Raw genomic sequence first — 17,863 nt, 5'->3', positions numbered from 1 at the left:
GACGAAATTTCTGTGTCGCATCAATAGTAGAACGGTGCGAGGTTTACAGTAAATTGGCAGTAATGCGTCGGATACAAACTACAAGACTTCCAGGAGATCTTTCATGTGGAGGCAGAACTCGTGTTAGTCTCTAGGATAAAACTCTCGTTGGAGCCTACAATATTTAATCTCCATCAAACTTCTTTTTCGCATGAACAATTGAAGGGTGAGAGGGTTACAGTTAATAGGCAATAGTGCGTCGGATATAAACTACAAGACTCCCAGGAGAGCTTTTGTGTGGAGGCCGCAGCTATAATAGTCTCTGGGATAAAACTTACCCTGGAGCCTACAGTATTTAATCTCGATCAACTTTCTTTTTCGCATGAACAAACGAAGGGTGAGAGGGTTACAGTTAACAGGCAGTAGTGCGTCGGATACAAACTACAAGACTCCCAGGACAGTTTTCATGTGGACCCGCAGCAGTGTTAGTCTCTAGGATAAAACTCGCGTGGGAGCCGACAGTATTAATCTCGACCAAGTTTCTTTATCGCACGAACAATAGAAGTGTGTGAGGGTTACAGTTAATAGGCACTTGTGCGTGGGATACAAACTACAAGACTCCCAGAGAGTTTTCATGTGGAGGCCGGAGCCGTGTTAGTCTATAGGGTAAAGCTCTCCCTGGAGCCTACAGTATTGAATTTCGACGAAATTTCTTTATTGCATGAAGAATTGAAGGGTGAGAGGGTTACAGTTAATAGGCACTAGCGCGTCGGATACAAACTACAATACTCCCAGGGTAGCTTTCATGTGGAGGCCGCAGCCGTGTTACTCTCAAGGATAAAACTCTCCCTGAAGCCTGCAGCATTGAATCTCGACGAAATTTCCTTATCGCATGAACAATAGAAGGGTGAGAGTGTTACAGTTAATAGGCAGTAGTGAGTCGGATACAAACTACAAGACTCCCAGAAGAGCTTTCATGTTAAGGCCGCAGCCGTGTTAGTCTCTAGGATAAAACTTTCCCTGAAACCTACAGTATTTAATCTCAACGAAATTTCTTTATTGCATGAACAGTAGAAGGGTGAGAAGGTTACAGTTAATAGGCACTAGTGCGTTGGTTACAAACTACAAAACTCTTAGGAGAGGTTTCATGTGGAGGCCGCAGCTGTGTTAGTCTCTAGGATAAAACTCTCATTGGAGCCTACAGTATTTAATCTCGACAAGATTCCTTTATCGCATGAACAGTAGAAGGGTGAGAGGGTTACAGTTAATAGGCACTAGTGCGTTTTTTACAAAGTACAAAACTCCCAGGAGAGCTTTCATATTGAGGCCGCAGCCGTATTAGTCTCTAGGATAAATCTTTCCCTGGAGCCTACAGTATTTAATCTCGACGAAATTTCTTTATCGCATGAACATTACGAGGGTGAGAGGGTTACAGTTAATAGGCACTAGTGCGTCTGATACAAACTACAAGTCTCCCTGGAGAGCTTTCATGTGGAGGCCGAAGCCGTGTTAGCATCTAGGATAAAACTCTCCCTGGAGGCTATAGTATTTAACCTCGAAGAATTTTCTGTGTCGCATCAGTAGTAGAAGGCTTCGAGGTTTACAGTAATTTGGCAGTAGTGCGTCGGATACAAACTACAAGGCCGCAGCCGTGTTAGTCTGTAGGATAAATCTTTCCCTGGACACTATAGTATTAATCTCGACGAAATTTCTGTGTCGTATCAATAGTAGAAGTGAGTGATGTTTACTGCAAATTGGCATTAGTGCGTCGGATACAAACTACAAGACTCCCAAGAGAGCTTTCAAGTGGCGGCCGCAGCTGTGTTAGTCTCTAGGATAAAACTCTCCCTGGAGCTTATAGTAATTAATATCGACGAAATTTCTATGTCGCATCAATAGTAGAACGCTGTGAGGTTTACAGTAAATTGGCAGTAATGCGTCGGATACAAACTACAAGACTCCCAGGAGAGCTTTCAAGTGGAGGCCGCGGCCTTGTTAGTCTCTAGGATAAAAGTCTCCCTGGAGCCTACAGATTAAATCTCGACGAAATCTCTCTATCCCATGAACAATAGAAGGGTGAGGGGTTTACAGTTATTAGGCAGTAGTGCATCGGATGCAAACTAGAAGACTCGCAGCAGAGCTTACATGTGGATGCCGCAGCCGTGTTGGTCTCTAGGATATAACTCTCCCTTGAGCCTATAGTATATTATCTAGACGAAATTTCTGTGTCGCATCAGTAGTTGAAGGGTGTGAGGTCTACAGTAAATTGGCAGTAGTGCGTCGGATACAAACTACAAGACTCCCAGGAGAGCTTTCATGATGAGGCCGCAGCCGTGTTAGCATCTAGGATAAAACTTTCCCTGGAGCCTATAGTATTTAACATCGACCAAATTTCGACGAAATTTCTTTATTGCATGAAGAATATAAGGGTGAGAGGGTTACAGTTAATATGCACTAGTGCGTCGGATACAAACTACAAGACTGCCAGGAGAGCTTTCATGTGAAGGCCGCAGCCGTGTAAGTCTCTAGGATAAAGCTTTCCCTGGAGCCTACAGTATTTAATCTCGACGAAATTGCTTTATCGCATGAAGAATAGAATGCTGAGAGGTTTACAGTTAAGAGGCACTAGTGCGTCGGATACAAACTACAAGACTCCCAGGAGAGCATTCATGTGAAGGCCGCAGCCGTGATAGTCTTTAGGATAACACTCTCCCTGGAGCCTACAGTATTTAATCTCGACGAAATTTCTTTATCGCATGAACAATAGAAGGGTAAACGGTATACAGTTAACAGGCACTAGTGCGTCGGATGCAAACTACAAGGCTCCCAGGAGAGCTTTCATGTGGAGGCAGCAGCCGTGTTAGTCTCTAGGATAAAACTCACCCTAGAGCCTAAAGTATTTAATCTCGACGAAATTTCTTCATCGCATGAACAATAGAAGGGTGAGAGAGATACAGTTAATACTCACTAGTGCGTCGCCTACAAACTACAAGACTAACAGGAGAGCTTTCATGTGGAGACCGCAGCCGAATTAGTATCTAGGATAAAACTCTCCCTGGAGCCTACAGTATTTAATCTCGACGAAATTTCCTTATCACATGAACAATAGGAGGGTGAGAGTGTTATAGTTAATAGGCACTAGTGCCTCGGATGCAAACTACAAGTCTCCCAGGAGAGCTGTCTTGTGGAGACCGCAGCCGTGTTTTGTCTCTGGGATAAAACTCTCCCTGGAGCCTACAGTATTTAATCTAACGAAATTTCTTCATCGCATGAACAATAGAAGGGTGAGAGAGATACAGTTAATACTCACTAGTGCGTCGGCTACAAACTACAAGACTCCCAGGAAAGCTTTCATGTGCAGGCCGCAGCTGTGTTAGTCTCTAGGATAACACTCTCCCTGGAGCTTATAGTTTTAATCTCGACGAAATTTATGTGTCGCATCCATAGTAGAATGGTGCGAGGTTTACAGTAAATTAGCAGTAGTACGTCGGATACAAACTACAAGACTCCCAGGAGAGCTTTCATGTCGAGGACGCAGCCGTGTTAGTCTCTAGGATAAAACTCTGTTTGGAGACTACAGTATTTAATCTTGACGAAATTTATTTATCGCATGAACAATAGAGGGGTGAGAGTTATACAGTAAATAGGCACTAGTGTGTCGGATACAAACTACAAGACTCCCAGGAGAGCTTTCATTTGGAAGCCGCAGCCGTGTTAGTCTCTAGGATAAAACTCTACCTTGAGACTACAGTATGTAATCTCGACGAAATTTCTTTATTGCATGAACAATAGAAGGGTGAGAGGATTACTGGTAATAGGCACTAGTGCGTCGGATACGAACTACAAGACTCCCAGGAGAGCTTTCATGTGGAGGCCGCTGATGTGTTAGTCTCTAGGATAAAACTCTCCCTGGAGCCTATAGTATTTCATCTCGACAAAAATTCTGTGACGCATCAATAGTAGAAGGGTACAAGGTTTACATTTAATTGGCAGTAATGCGTCGGATACAAGGTACAAGACTCCCAGGCGAGCGTTCATGTGGAAGCCGCAGCCGTGTTGGTCTCCAGGATAAAACTCTACATTGAGACTACATTATTTAATCTCAAAGAAATTTCTTTATTGCATGAACAATAGAATGGTGAGGGGATTACTGGTAATAGGCTCTAGTGCGTCAGATACAAACCACAAGCCTCCCAGGAGAGCTTTCATGTAGAGTCCGCTGCCGTGTTAGTCTCTAGGATAAAACTCTCCCTGGAGCCTACAGTATTTAATGTTGACGAAATTTCTTTATCACATGTACAATAGAATGGTGAGAGTGTTACAGTCAATAGGCAATAGTGCGTCGGATACAAACTACAAGGCTCACAGGAAAACTTGCATGTGAAGGCCGCAGCCGCGTTAGTCTCTAGGATAAAACTCTCCCTGGAGCCTAAGGTATTTAATCTTGACGAAATATCTTTATCGCATGAACATTAGAACGGTGAGAGGGTTACAATTAATAATCACTAGTGCGTCGGATACAAACTAAAAGACTCCCAGGAGAGCTTTCATGTGGAGGCCGCAGCCGTGTTAGTCTCTAGGTTAAACTCTCCCTGGAGCCAACAGTATTTAATCTTGACGAAATTTATATATCGCATGAACAATAGAAGGACGAGAGCGATACAGTTAATAGGCACTAGTGTGTCGGATACCAACTACAAGACTCCCAGGAGAGCTTTCATGTGGAGGCTGCAGCCGTGTTAGTCACTACGATAAAACTCTCCCTGGGGCCTACAGTATTTAATCTCGACGAAATTTCATTATCGCATGAACAATTGAAGCGTGAGAGGGTTACAGTTAATAGGCAGTAGTGCGTCGGATAGAAACTACAAGCCTCCCAGGAGAGCTTTCATGTGGAAGCCGCAGCCGTGTTAGTCTCTAGGATAAAACTCTACCTTGAGACTACTTTATTTAATCTCGACGAAATTTCTTTATTGCATGAACAATAGATGGGTGAGAGGGTTACAGTTAATAGGCACTAGTGTGTCGGATACGAACTACAAGACTCCCAGGAGAGCTTCCATGTGGAGGCTACAGCCGTGTTAGTCACTACGATAAAACTCTCCCTGGAGCCTACAGTATTTAATCTCGACGAAATTTCATTATCGCATGAACAATTGAAGGGTGAGAGGGTTACACTTAATAGGCACTAGTGTGTCTTATACAAACTACAAGACTCCCAGGTGAGCTTTCATGTGGAGGCCGCAGCCGCGTTAGTCTGTACGATCAATCTCTCCCTGGAGCCTATAGTATTTAATCTCGACGAAATTTCTTTATCGCATGAACAATAGTACGGTGAGGGTGTTACAGTTAATAGGCAGTAGTGCGTCGGATACAAACTACAAGACTCCCAGGATAGCTTTCATGTGGAGGCCACAGCTTTGTTAGTCTGTACGATAAAACTCTCCCTGGAATCTACAGTATTTAATCTCGACGAATTTTCTTTATCGCATGAACAATAGAACGGTGAGGGTGTTACAATTAATAGGCAGTAGTGCGTCGGATACAAACTACAAGACTCCCAGGAGACCTTTCATGTGGAGGCCGCAGCCGTGTTCGTCTGTAGGATAAAACTCTCCCTGGAGCCTACAGTATTTAATCTTGACGAAATTTCTTTATCGCATGAACAATTGAAGGGTGAGAGGGTTACAGTTAATAGGCAGTAGAGCGTCGGATACAAACTACAAGACTCCCAGGCGAGCTTTTATGTGGAGGCCGCAGCCGTGTTATTCTCTACGATAAAACTCTCCCTGGAGCCTATAGTATTTAATCTCGACGAAATTTCTTTATCGCATGAACAATAGAAGTGTGAGAGGGTTACAGTTAATAGGCACTAGTGCGTCGGATACAAACTACAAGACTCCCAGGAGATCTTTCATGTGGAGGCCGCAGCCGTGTTAGCATCTAGGATAAAACTCTAACTGGAGCCTATAGTATTTAACCTAGACGAAATTTCTGTGTCGCATCAATAGCAGAAGGGTGCCATGTTTACAGTAAAATGGCAGTAGTGCGTCGGATACAATCTACAAGAATCCCAGGAGAACTTTCATGTGTAAGCCGCAGCCGTCTTAGTCTCTAGGATAAAACTCTACCTTGAGACTACAGTATTTAATCTCGACGAAATTTCTTTATTGAATGAACAATAGAAGGGTGAGAGGATTACTGGTAATAGGCACCAGTGCGTCGGATACGATCTACAAGACTCCCAGGAGAGCATTCATATGGAGGCCGCAGCCGTGTTAGTCTCTACGATAGAACTCTCCCTGGAGCCTATAGTATTTAACCTCGACGAAATTTCTGTGTCGCATCAATAGCAGAAGGGTGCCATTTATACAGTAAATTGGCAGTAGTGCGTCGGATACAAACTACAAGACTCCCAGGAGAGCTTTCATGTGGAGACCGCAGCCGTGTTAGTCTCTAGGAAAAACTCTCCCTTTAGCCTACAGTGTTTAATCACAACGAAATTTCATTATCACATGAACAATAGTAGGGTGAGAGTGTTACAGTTAATAGCCACTAGTGCGTCAGATACAAACCACAAGCCTCCCACGAGAGCTTTCATGTGGAGGCCGCTGCCGTGTTAATCTCTAGGATAAAACTCTCCCTGGAGCATACAGTATTTAATCTCGATGAAATTTTTATATCGCATGAACAATAGAACTTTGAGAGTGTTACAGATAATAGGCACTAGTGCGTCGGATTCAAACTACAAGACTCCCAGCAGAGCTCTCATGTGGTGGCCGCAGCCGAGATTTTCTCTATTATAAACTCCCCTTTAGCCTACAGTATTGAATGTCGACGAAATTTCTTTATCACATGAACAATAGAAGGGTGAGAGGGATACAGTAAATAGGCACTAGTGTGTCTTATACAAACTACAAGACTCCCAGGAGAGCTTTAATGTGGAGACCGCAGCCGTGTTAGTGTCTAGGATAAAACTCTACCTTGAGACTACAGTATTTAATCTCGACGAAATTTCTTTATTGAATGAACAATAGAAGGGTGAGAGGATTACTGGTAATAGGCACCAGTGCGTCGTATACGAACTACAAGACTCCCAGGAGAGCTTTCTCGTAGGGGCCGCAGCCGTGTTAGTCTGTACGATAAAACTCTCCCTGGAGCCTACAGTATTTAATCTCGACGAAATTTCTTTATCGCATGAACAATTGAAGGGTGAGAGGGTTACAGTTAATAGGCAGTAGTGCGTCGGATACAAACTACAAGACTCTCAGGAGAGCTTTTATGTGGAGGCCGCAGCCGTGTTAGTCTCTACGATAGAACTCTTCCTGGAGCCTATAGTATTTAACCTGGACGAAATTTCTGTGTCGCATCAATAGCAGAAGGGTGCCATGTTTATAGTAAATTGGCAGTAGTGCGTCGGATACAAACTACAAGACTCACAGGAGAGCTTTCATGTGGATACCACAGCCGTGTTAGTCTCTAGGAAAAACTCTCCCTTTAGCCTACAGTGTTTAATCTCAACGAAATTTCATTATCACATGAACAATAGTAGGGTGAGAGTGTTACAGTTAATAGGCACTAGTGCGTCAAATACAAACCACAAGCCTCCCAGGAGAGCTTTCATGTGGAGGCCGCTGCCGTGTTAGTCTCTAGGATAAAACTCTCCCTGGAGCATACAGTATTTAATCTCGATGAAATTTTTATATCGCATGAACAATAGAACATTCAGAGGGTTACAGATAATAGGCACTAGTGCGTCGGATTCAAACTACAAGACTCCCAGGAGAGCTTTCATGTGGTGGCCGCAGCCGAGATTTTCTCTATTATAAACTCCCCTTTAGCCTACAGTAAATAATGTCGACGAAATTTCTTTATCACATGAACAATAGAAGGGTGAGAGTGTTAAAGTCAATAGGCAATAGTGCGTCGGATACAAACTACAAGGCTCACAGGAAAACTTGCATGTGAAGCCCGCAGCCGCGTTAGTCTCTAGGATAAAACTCTCCCTGGAGCCTAAGGTATTTAATCTTGACGAAATTTCTTTATCGCATGAACAATAGAACGGTGAGAGGGTTACACTTAATAATCACTAGTGCGTCGGATACAAACTAAAAGACTCCCAGGAGAGCTTTCATGTGGAGGCCGCAGCCGTGTTAGTCTCTAGGTTAAACTCTCCCTGGAGCCAACAGTATATAATTTTGACGAAATTTATATATCGCATGAACAATAGAAGGATGAGAGCGATACAGTTAATAGGCACTAGTGTGTCGGATATGAACTACAAGACTCCCAGGAGAGCTTTCATGTGGAGGCTGCAGCCGTGTTAGTCACTACGATAAAACTCTCCCTGGAGCCTACAGTATTTAATCTCGACGAAATTTCATTATCGCATGAACAATTGAAGGGTGAGAGGGTTACAGTTAATAGGCAGTAGTGCGTCGGATACAAACTACAAGCCTCCCAGGAGAGCTTTCATGTGGAAGCCGCAGCCGTGTTAGTCTCTAGGATAAAACTCTACCTTGAGACTACATTATTTAATCTCGACGAAATTTCTTTATTGCATGAACAATAGAAGGGTGAGAGGGTTACAGTTAATAGGCACTAGTGTGTCGGATACGAACTACAAGACTCCCAGGAGAGCTTCCATGTGGAGGCTACAGCCGTGTTAGTCACTACGATAAAACTCTCCCTGGAGCCTACAGTATTTAATCTCGACGAAATTTCATTATCGCATGAACAATTGAAGGGTAAGAGGGTTACAGTTTATAGGCAGTAGTGCGTCGGATACAGACTACAAGACTCTCAGGAGAGCTTTTATGTGGAGGCCGCAGCCGTGTTAGTCTGTACGATAAAACTCTTCCTGGAGCCTATAGTATTTATCCTCGACGAAATTTCTGTGTCGCATCAATAGCAGAAGGGTGTCATGTTTACACTAAATTGGCAGTAGTGCGTCGGATACAAACTACAAGACTCCAAGGAGACCTTTCATGTGAAGACCACAGCCGTGTTAGTCTCCAGGAAAAACTCTCCCTTTAGCCTACAGTATTTAATCTCATCGAAATTTCATTATCACATGAACAATAGAAGGGTGAGAGTGTTACAGTCAATAGGCAATAGTACGTCGGATACAAACTACAAGGCTCACAGGAAAACTTGCATGTGGAGGCCGCAGCTGCTTTAGTGTCTAGGATAAAACTCTCCCTGGAGCCTAAAGTATTTAATCTCGACGAAATTTCTTTATCGCATGAACAATAGAGGGGTGAGAGGGTTACACTTAATAGGCACTAGTGTGTCTTATACAAACTACAAGACTCCCAGGTGAGCTTTCATGTGGAGGCCGCAGCCGTGTTAGTCTGTACGATCAATCTCTCCCTGGAGCCTATAGTATTTAATCTCGACGAAATTTCTTTATCGCATGAACAATAGAAGTGTGAGAGGGTTACAGTTAATAGGCACTAGTGCGTCGGATACAAACTACAAGACTCCCAGGAGAGCTTTCATGTGGTGGCCGCAGCCGTGTTAGCATCTAGGATAAAACTCTAACTGGAGCCTATAGTATTTAACCTAGACGAAATTTCTGTGTCGCATCAATAGCAGAAGGGTGCCATGTTTACAGTAAAATGGCAGTAGTGCGTCGGATACAATCTACAAGAATCCCAGGAGAACTTTCATGTGTAAGTTGCAGCCGTCTTAGTCTCTAGGATAAAACTGTACCTTGAGACTACAGTATTTAATCTCGACGAAATTTCTTTATTGAATGAACAATAGAAGGGTGAGAGGATTACTGGTAATAGGCACTAGTGCGTCGGATACGAACTACAAGACTCCCAGGAGAGCATTCATGTGGAGCCCGCAGCCGTGTTAGTCTGTACGATAAAACTCTCCCTGGAGCCTACAGTATTTAATCTCGACGAAATTTGTTTATCGCATGAACAATTGAAGGGTGAGAGGGTTACAGTTAACAGGCCGTAGTGCGTCGGATACAAACTACACGACTCTCAGGAGAGCTTTTATGTGGAGGCCGCAGCCGTGTTAGTCTCTACGATAGAACTCTCCCTGGAGCCTATAGTATTTAACCTCGACGAAATTTCTGTGTCGCATCAATAGCAGAAGGGTGTCATATTTACACTAAATTGGCAGTAGTGCGTCGCATACAAACTACAAGACTCCAAGGAGACCTTTCATGTGAAGACCACAGCCGTGTTAGTCTCCAGGAAAAACTCTCCCTTTAGCCTACAGTATTTAATCTCATCGAAATTTCATTATCACATGAACAATAGAAGGGTGAGAGTGTTACAGTCAATAGGCAATAGTACGTCGGATACAAACTACAAGGCTCACAGGAAAACTTGCATGTGGAGGCCGCAGCTGCTTTAGTGTCTAGGATAAAACTCTCCCTGGAGCCTAAAGTATTTAATCTGGACGAAATTTCTTTATCGCATGAACAATAGAGGGGTGAGAGGGTTACACTTAATAGGCACTAGTGTGTCTTATACAAACTACAAGACTCCCAGGTGAGCTTTCATGTGGAGGCCGCAGCCGTGTTAGTCTGTACGATCAATCTCTTCCTGGAGCCTATAGTATTTAAACTCGACGAAATTTCTTTATCGCATGAACAATAGAAGTGTGAGAGGGTTACATTTAATAGGCACTAGTGCGTCGGATAGGAACTACAAGACTCCCAGGGGAGCTTTCATGTGGAGGCCGCAGCCGTGTTAGTCTGTACGATAAAACTCTTCCTGGAGCCTGCAGTATTTAATCTCGACGAAATTTCTTTATCGCATGAACAATAGAACGGTGAGGGTGTTACAGTTCATAGGCAGTAGTGCGTCGGATACAAACTACAAGACTCCCAGGAGACCTTTCATGTGGAGGCCGCAGCCGTGTTCGTCTGTAGGATAAAACTCTCCCTGGAGCCTACAGTATTTAATCTTGACGAAATTTCTTTATCGCATGAACAATTGAATGGTGAGAGGGTTACAGTTAATAGGCAGTAGGGCGTCGGATACAAACTACAAGACTCCCAGGCGAGCTTTGATGTGGAGGCCGCAGCCGTGTTATTCTCTACGATAAAACTCACCCTGGAGCCTATAGTATTTAATCTCGACGAAATTTCTTTATCGCATGAACAATAGAAGTTTGAGAGGGTTACAGTTAATAGGCACTAGTGCGTCGGATACAAACTAGAAGACTCCCAGGGGAGCTTTCAAGTGGAGGCCGCAGCCATGTTAGCATCTAGGATAAAACTCTCCCTGGAGCCTATAGTATTTAACCTCGACGATATTTCTGTGTCGCATCAATAGCAGAAGGCTGCCATGTGTACACTAAACTGCCAGTAGAACGTCGGATACAAACTACAAGACTCCCAGGAGAGCTTTCATGTGGAGACCACAGCCGTGTTAGTCTCTAGGAAAAACTCTCTCTTTAGCCTACAGTATTTAATCTCAACGAAATTTCATTATCACATGAACAATAGAAGGGTGAGAGTGTTACAGTTAATAGGCACTAGTGCGTCGGATACAAACTACAAGCCTCCCAGGAGAGCTTTCATGTGGAGGCCGCTGCTGTGTTAGTCTCTAGGATAAAACTCTCCCTGGAGCCTAAAGTATTTTATCTCGACGAAATTTCTTTATCGCATGAACAATAGAACGGTGAGAGGGTTACACTTAATAATCACTAGTGCATCGGATACAAACTAAAAGACTCCCAGGAGGGCTTTCATGTGGAGGCCGCAGCCGTGTTAGTCTCTAGGTTTAACTCTCCCTGGAGCCTAAGTATTTAATCTCGACGAAATTTCTTTATCGCATAAACAATAGAGGGGTGAGAGTGTTACAGTTAATAGGCACTAGTTCGTCAGATACAAACCACAAGCCTCCCAGGAGAGCTTTCATATGGAGGCCGCTGCCGAGTTAGTCTCTAGGATAAAACTCTCCCTGGAGCCTATGGTATTTAATCTTGACGAAATTTCTTTATCTCCATGAACAATAGAACGGTGAGATGGTTACACTTAATAATCACTAGTGCGTCGGATACAAACTAAAAGACTCCCAGGAGAGCTTTCATGTGGAGGCTGCAGCCGTGTTAGTCACTACGGTAAAACTCTCCCTGGAGCCTACAGTATTTAATCTCGACGAAATTTCATTACCGCATGAACAATTGAAGGGTGAGAGGGTTACAGTTAATAGGCAGTAGTGCGTCGGATACAAACTACAAGACTCTCAGGAGAGCTTTTATGTGGAGGCTGCAGCCATGTTAGTCTCTACGATACAACTCTCCCTGGAGCCTACAGTATTTAATCTTGACGAAATTTCTTTATCGCATGAACAATTGAAGGGTGAGAGGGTTACAGTTAATAGGCAGTAGATAGTCGGATAGAATCTACGAGACTCCCAGGCGAGCTTTTATGTGGAGGCCGCAGCCGTGTTATTCTCTACGATAAAACTCTCCCTGGAGCCTATAGTATTTAATCTCGACGACATTTCTTTATCGCATGAACAATAGAAGGGTGAGAGGGTTACAGCTAATAGGCACTAGTGCGTCGGATACAAACTACAAGACTCCCAGGAGCGCTTTGATTTGGAGGCCGCAGCCGTGTTAGCATCTAGGTTAAAACTCTCCCTGGAGCCTATAGTATTTAACCTCGACGAAATTTCTGTGTCGCATCAATAGCAGAAGGGTGCCATGTTTACAGTAAAATGGCAGTAGTGCGTCGGATTCAATCTACAAGACTCCCAGGAGAACTTTCATGTGTAAGCCGCAGCCGTGTTAGTCTCTAGGATAAAACTCTACCTTGAGACTACAGTATTTAATCTCGACGAAATTTCTTTATTGCATGAATAATAGAAGGGTGAGAGGATTACTGGTAATAGGCACTAGTGCGTCTGATACGAACTACAAGACTCCCAGGAGAGCTTTCATGTGGAGGCCGCAGCCGTGTTAGTCTGTACGATATAACTCTCCCTGGAGCCTACAGTATTTAATCTCGATGAAATTTCTATATCGCATGAACAATAGAAGGTTGAGAGGGTTACAGATAATAGGCACTAGTACGTCGGATTCAAACTACAAGACTCCCAGGAGAGCTTTCATGTGGTGGCCGCAGCCGTGATAGTCTCTAGTATAAAGTCCCCTTTAATCTACAGTATTTATTGTCGACGAAATTTCTTTATCACATGAACAATAGAAGGGTGAGAGTGTTACAGTCAATAGGCAATAGTGCGTCAGATTCAAACTACAAGGCTTAAAGGAAAACTTGCATGTGGAGGCCGCAGCTGCGTTAGTCTCTAGGATAAAACTCTCCCTGGAGCCTAAAGTATTTAATCTCGACGAAATTTCTTTATCGCATGAACAATAGAAGGGTGAGAGGGTTACACTTAATAGGGACTAGTGCGTCGGATACAAACTAAAAGACTCCCAGGAGAGTTTTCATGTGGAGGCCGCAGCCGTGTTAGTCTCTAGGATAAAACTCTGTATGGAGACTAAAGTCTTTAATCTTGACGAAATTTATTTATCGCATGAACAATAGAAGGGTGAGAGGGATACAGTAAATAGGCACTAGTGTGTCTTATACAAACTACAAGACTCCCAGGAGAGCTTTCATGTGGAGGCCGCAGCCGTGTTAGTCTGTACGATAAATCTCTCCCTGGGGCATACAGTATTTAATCTCGACGAAATTTCTTTATAGCATGAACAATAGTACGGTGAGGGTGTTACAGTTAATAGGCAGTAGTGTGTCGGATACAAACTACAAGAGTCCCAGGAGTGTTTTCAAGTGGAGGCCGCAGCCATGTTAGCATCTAGGATAAAACTCTCCCTGGAGCCTATAGTATTTAACCTCGACGAAATTTCTGTGTCGCATCAATAGCAGAAGGGTGCCATGTTTACAGTAAAATGGCAGTAGTGCGTCGGATACAAACTACATGACTCCCAGGAGAGCTTCCATGTGGAGACTAAAGCCGTGTTAGTCTCTAGGATAAAACTCTCTCTGGATCCTACAGTATTTAATCTCGACGAAATTTCATAATCACATGAACAATAGAAGGGTGAGAGTGTTACAGTTAATAGGCACTACTGCGTCGGATACAAACTACAAGCCTCCCAGGAGAGCTTTCATGTGGAGGCCCCTGCCGTGTTAGTCTCTTGGATAAAACTCTCCCTGGAGCCTAAAGTATTTTATCTCGACGAAATTTCTATATCGCATGAACAATAGAACGGTGAGAGGGTTACACATAATAATCACGAGTGCATCGGATACTAACTAAAAGACTCCCAGGAGAGCTTTCATGTGGAGGCCGCAGCCATGTTAGTCTCTAGGTTTAACTCTCCCTGGAGCCTAGGTATTTAATCTCGACGAAATTTCTTTATCGCATGAACAAAGAAGGGTGAGAGAGTTACAGTTAATAGGCACAAGTGCGTCGGATACAAACTTCAAGACTCCCAGGAGAGCTCTCATGTGGAGGCCGCAGCCGTGTTAGCATCTAGGATAAAACTCTCCCTGGAGCCTATAGTATTTAACCTCGACGAAATTTCTGTGTCGCATCAATAGCAGAAGGGTGCCATGTTTACAGTAAAATGGCAGTAGTGCGTCGGATACAAACTACATGACTCCCAGGAGAGCTTCCATTTGGAGACTAAAGCCGTGTTAGTCTCTAGGATAAAACTCTCTCTGGAGCCTACAGTATTTAATCTCGACGAAATTTCTTTATCATATGAACAATAGAAGGGTGAGAGTGTTACAGTTAATCGGCACTTGTGCATCGGATACAAACTACAAGAGTCCCAGGAGAGCTTTCATGTGGAGGCCGCAGCCGTGTTAGTCTCTAGGATAAAACTCTCCCTGGTGCCTACAGTATTTAATCTTGACGAAATTTCTTTATCGCATGAATAATAGAATAGTGAGAGGGTTACAGTTAACAGGCAGTAGTGCGTCGGATACAAACTACAAGACTCCCAGGAGAGCTTTCATGCGGAGGCCGCAGCCCTGTTAGTCTGTAGGATAGAACTCTTCTCTGAGCCTACAGTATTTAATCTTGACGAAATTTATTACCGCACGAACAATAGAAGGGTGAGAGGGATACAGTAAATAGGCACTAGTGTGTCGGATACAAACTACAACACTCCCAGGAGAGCTTTCATGTGGAGGCTGCTGCCGTGTTAGTCTCTAGGATAAAACTCTCCCTGGAGCCTATAGTATTTAATCTCGACGAAAATTCTGTGTCGCACCAATAGTAGAAGGGTACAAGGTTTACATTTAATTAGCGGTAATGCGGCGGATACAAGCTACAAGACTCCCAGGAGAGCTTTCATGTGGAAGCCGCAGCCGTGTTAGTCTCTAGGATAAAACTGTACCTTGAGACTACAGTATTTAATCTCGACGAGATTTCTTTATTGCATTAACAACAGAAGGGTGAGAGGATTACTGGTAATAGGCACTAGTGCGTCGGATACGAACTACAAGACTCCCAAGAGAGCTTTCATGTGGAGTGCGCAGCCGTGTTAATCTCTAGGATAAAACTCTCCGTAGAGCCTACAGTATTTAATCTCGACGTAATTTCTTTATCGCATGAACAATAGAACAGTGAGAGGGTTACAGTTAATAGGCACTAGTGCGTCGGATACAAACCACATGACTCCCAGGAGAGCTTCCATGTGGAGACTAAAGCCGTGTTAGTCTCTAGGATAAAACTCTCTCTGGAGCCTACAGTATTTAATCTCGACGAAATTTCTTTATCACATGAACAATAGAAGGGTGATAGTGTTACAGTTAATCGGCACTTGTGCGTCGGATACAAACTACAAGACTCCCAGGAGAGCTTTCGTGTGGAGGCCGCAGCCGTGTTAGTCTCTAGGATAAAACTCTCCCTGGAGCCTATAGTATTTAATCTCGACGAAAATTCTGTGTCGCACCAATAGTAGAAGGGTACAAGGTTTACATTTAATTGGCGGTAATGCGTCGGATACAAGCTACAAGACTCCCAGGAGAGCTTTCATATTGAGGCGGCAGCCGTGTTAGTCTCTATGATAAAATACTTCCTGGAGCCTACAGTATTTAATCTCGACGAAACTTGTTTTTCGCATGAACAATAGAATGGTGAGGGGGTTACAGTTAATAGGCAGTAGTGCGTCGGATACAATATACAAGACTCCCAGGAGGCGTTTTATGTGGAGGCCGCAGCCGTGTTCATCTGTAGGATAAAACTCTCCCTGGAGCCTACAGTATTTAATCCAGATGAAATTTCTTTATCGCATCTACAATAGAAGGGTGAGAGTGTTACAGTTAATAGGCACTAGTGCGTCGGATACAAACTACAAGACTCCCAGGAGAGCTTTCATGTGGAGGCCGCAGCCGTATTAGTCTCTACGATAAAACTCTCCCTGGAGCCTACAGTATTAAATCTCGACGAAATTTCTTTATCGCATGAACAATAGAAGGGTGAGAGGGTTACAGTTAATAGGCACTTGTGCGTTGGATACAAACTACAAGACTCCCAGGAGAGCTTTCATGTGGAGGCCGCAGCCGTGTTAGTCACTAGGATAAAACTCTCCTTGGAGCCTACAGTATTTAATCTTGACGAAATTTATTACCGCATGAACAATAGAAGGGTGAGAGGGATACACTAAATAGGCACTAGTGTGTCGGATACAAACTACAAGCCTCCAAGGAAAGCTTTCACGTGGAGGCCGCAGCCGTGTAAGTCTCTAGGATAAAACTCTCCCTGGAGCCTATACTATTTAATCTCGACGAAAATTCTGTGTCGCACCAATAGTAGAAGTGTACAAGGTTTAAATTTAATTGGCAGTAATGCGTCGCATACTAGCTACAAGACTCCCAGGAGCGCTTTCATGTGGAAGCCGCAGCCGTGTTAGTCTCTAGGATAAAACTCTCCCTTAAGACTACAGTACTTAATTTTGACGAAATTTCTTTATCGCATGAATAATAGAATGGTGAGTGGGTTACAGTTAATAGGCAGTAGTGCGTCGGATACAAGCCACAAGATTCCCATTCGAGCTTTATGTGGATGCCGTAGCCGTGTTACTCTCTAGGTTAAACTCTCCCTTGAGCCTATAGTATATAATCTCGACTAAATTTCTGTGTCACATCAGTAGTAGAACGGTGCGAGGTTTACAGTAAATTGGCAGAAGTGCGTCGGATACAAACTAAAAGACTCCCAGGAGAGCTTTAATGTGGAGGCCGCAGCTGTGTCAGTCTCTACGATAAAACTCTCCCTGGAGCCTACACTATTTAATCTCGACGAAATTTCTTTATCGCATGAATAATAGAAGGGTGAGAGGATTACTGGTAATAGGCACTAGTGCGTCGGATACGAACTACAAGACTCCCAGGAGGCCTTTCATGTGGAGGCCGCAGCCGTGTTCATCTGTAGGATAAAACTCTCCCTGGAGCCTACAGTATTTAATCCCGATGAAATTTCTTTATCGCATGTACAATAGAAGGGTGAGAGGGTTACAGTTAATAGGCACTAGTGCGTCAGATACAAACTACAAGACTCCCAGGAGAGCTTTCATGTGGAGGCCACAGCCGTATTAGTCTCTACGATAAAACTCTCCCTGGAGCCTACAGTATTAAATCTCGAAGAAATTTCTTTATCGCATGAACAATAGAAGGGTTAGAGGGTTACAGTTAATAGGCACTTGCGCGTTGGATACAAACTACAAGACTCCCAGGAGAGCTTTCATGTGGAGGCCGTAGCCGTGTTAGTCACTAGGATAAAACTCTCCTTGGAGCCTACAGTATTTAATCTTGACGAAATTTATTACCGCATGAACAATAGAAGGGTGAGAGGGATACACTAAATAGGCACTAGTGTGTCGGATACAAACTACAAGCCTCCTAGGAGAGCTTTCATGTGGAGGCCGCAGCCGT

The sequence above is a fragment of the Schistocerca gregaria genome, chromosome 1 (genome assembly GCF_023897955.1).
Source record: "Schistocerca gregaria isolate iqSchGreg1 chromosome 1, iqSchGreg1.2, whole genome shotgun sequence".
Lineage (NCBI taxonomy): Eukaryota > Metazoa > Arthropoda > Insecta > Orthoptera > Acrididae > Schistocerca > Schistocerca gregaria.
The sequence above is the reverse complement of the archived record's forward strand: the minus strand, read 5'-3'. Positions refer to the sequence as shown.